Below are 2,796 nucleotides of genomic sequence, written 5' to 3'. Positions count from 1 at the left end.
TATATATATATATATATATATATGTATATATATATGCGTCAGTACTTTTACGGTATGGCTAATCACAGCCCACTGGGAGACATGACATACAGAACTTCAAACATTAATGCTATTGAAACAAGTGAGCATTTCATATGTGAGCTGGGAATATTGCTAATGAGTTTAACGCTTACTTTATATGCGAAGGACTAATTTAGACGAAACCTTGCCCCCTGTAAGCCAAAAGCTTCAAATGTTATTTAAATAATTTGAGAGTAAAGACACCTCTCACTTCCTAATTCAAGCAGATAAAATGAAATTTCATACGGGCGAAATCAAGTAAACTTAAGTAAATTACCTGCTATGAATAGCATTTCAAAACATATAATACCAGGTTTATGGTAAAGAAGTCTCCATATAATTAAGTTTTATAGAGACAACTTCTCCATAAACTTCATGAATCTGATTAACCTATCTTTTGATGCTGGAACTTTCTCTGAACTCTATAATACAAAACTAAATATAAAAATGACGATGTACAAGATGCGTGCAACTTTACCATTTCATATGTTTTCTTTTCAGTCTACTTCTAGGTATCTGTTGCAAACATCGCATGCGAAACGCTGTACTGCATCGACTAGTAGTAGTAGTAGTAGTAGTAGTAGTAGTAGTAGTAGTAGTAGTAGTAGTAGTAGTAGTAGTAGTACTCAATCAAAAACAAACCTCTCGTATATCGAATCTGATTTAGCTGAAGATCTAATTAATTAGCGAATCGTGTATTAATTAACGTTATATAAAAAATTAAAAAAAACATTAAAGCAGCATTAGATGCATAACGAACACAGTGTGTAGGTGGATTAGTGTTTGATCTAGGAAACGTATTTGTCACTGTAAAGCATCTTCGAGTCCAATCTGAATTCTATTAATTATTCTTTAGATCCATTGATACAACCCATGGTGTCTTTGGATACAACCCATGATGTCTTTTCTAGTAAATATAAAGGGCAATGCAGGTTTGAATTTTTGAAAGCAAGACAACCTGGATTACTCCATGGTGTTTTATCAAAATGGAAGAACATGGATTGTACAATGGGGTTTTAACAAAAAAGGCCAAAATAGGTTGTCAAAAAACAGGACACGGATCGATCTATCCAGTTTCATCAAAAAGGGCAAGTATTTTTTTATGGGCTTCATAAGAAAGAATCCATATCAATTTTTCTATGGAGTTTTATAGAAAAGAAAGGGTCTATGAGGGTTTTTTCTATGAAGTTTTACCAGAAAGTGTCAACGTGGACTGTTCCATTAGTTTCATGGTGTTCGCTAAAATGTGAAATTTCCCATGGAGTGTCCTGTCATGAAAAAAGGAATTGTTCCATAGGATTTGTCAAGAACGATCATAAACCTTTGTTCCAGAAGTTTTCAGGAAAAGGGGAAATATGGAATTTTCCGTAGGGTTTCATCAACAGCGCCAATGGCTTTGTTCCGTGAGTGTTTATCAACAAAAGGTCAACCTGCATTGCTCGATGGGTTTTATTAAAAATGGGCAAAGCAGATTGTTGCAATGGGTTTCATCGTTGACCAATGTCTTTCTTAGTTCATAGTTACGACTTAGTAAAACTAAATTTCGCGCAATTAATTTTACTAATGACTTCTTCACATTTGTAATCTTTAATTGAAAATGTGTAAAATTAGATGTTCACATCATCAAGTATAGTTATTGTCTGAGAAATAACCATTGACAACGAATCTAAATTTATAAAATTATTAATTCACAAAACAAGCCAAGTTCATGTAAAAATATCTGCATCAAATAAAGCAACTCTCAACAGCGACGAATGTTAAACCACGCACGTTTCTATTTCAGTAATATATTAGAAATGGAGACACCACATTAATCATCTAAGTATCAAATTAAGCAAAGACAACAGTGATCTGTCTAAAGCTAATTTACATTGTGCTTTTAAATTATTGGGATATAAATACAGCGCTAATTTCTATTTGAGTTTAAATTATAAAATCTAAATGTGATCTCTAAAAATTAAACATACTTTGAAATACATAAGAGTTTTGCTAAAGAAGTGATCAAATTTTTGAACGTTTTCGAATTATAATGCGTTTAAAATTAAAGTTGTTAAATTAAAGATAAAAAACTTAATTTTCAATCTGATAGTCTTTTCGGTACCTATTTTTATATGGAACTTTCTTGAAAGGAAGAATTTGAGTCTATATGGACACAGAACAGTACGTTTGCCATGACCGAAACCACAACCTCCGGCTGTTTATACGATAATCTATTCACTCCACCACCACCACATATAGCTACATCAATATTTTCTTTTTACTACAGACACAAGGCCTGAAATTGTAGGAGCGGGGACTAGTCGATTACATCGACCCCAGTGCTCCACTAGTGCTTTGTTTTATCGACCCCGAAAGGATGAAAGGCATTATTCGTTATGCTTCCATTATTGGTTGCATATTCTGGTGAACTAAATCTGCTAACATTATGAAGTAACTCCAACGCCCCAGAAACAGATGTCGGACTTTCTAACACCATATCTTCTCCTCTTTAATTTATTCTGTGTAAGTTTGCCCTGTTAATATATAAATATCTATATAACATTATTCATCGTCTAAAAATGTTCAGCCTTTGCTTTCTCTCTGTTTACAGGTATACATGCATATATAATTTGTATATCGAACCCAAGCTCGTATCTTTGTTTATTCGCATAATTCACTCTTTCTTTCCGTCCCTCTGTATACACGCACACACACATCACACACATATATACATATATATATATATATATATATATA

At 33.0% G+C, this 2,796-nt stretch overlaps 1 protein-coding gene across 2 annotated transcripts in view; it reads left to right on the top strand.

Moving 5' to 3' along the window:
• The window catches only part of LOC128249191 (neuropeptide FF receptor 1-like), a 155,128-nt gene that overhangs the window by 119,045 nt on the left and 33,287 nt on the right, over positions 1 to 2,796 (top strand). Inside the window, exon 3 of one of the 2 annotated variants that reach the window (XR_008265297.1) lies at positions 2,327 to 2,562. The exons of the other annotated variant lie outside the window; for it this stretch is intronic. The gene's annotated coding sequence lies outside the window, so the exon portion shown is untranslated. The remainder of the gene's footprint in view (positions 1 to 2,326; positions 2,563 to 2,796) is intronic. 2 annotated transcript variants of the gene reach the window in all.

The sequence above is a fragment of the Octopus bimaculoides genome, chromosome 12 (genome assembly GCF_001194135.2).
Source record: "Octopus bimaculoides isolate UCB-OBI-ISO-001 chromosome 12, ASM119413v2, whole genome shotgun sequence".
Lineage (NCBI taxonomy): Eukaryota > Metazoa > Mollusca > Cephalopoda > Octopoda > Octopodidae > Octopus > Octopus bimaculoides.
This window is presented reverse-complemented; position numbering and strand designations above follow the sequence as displayed.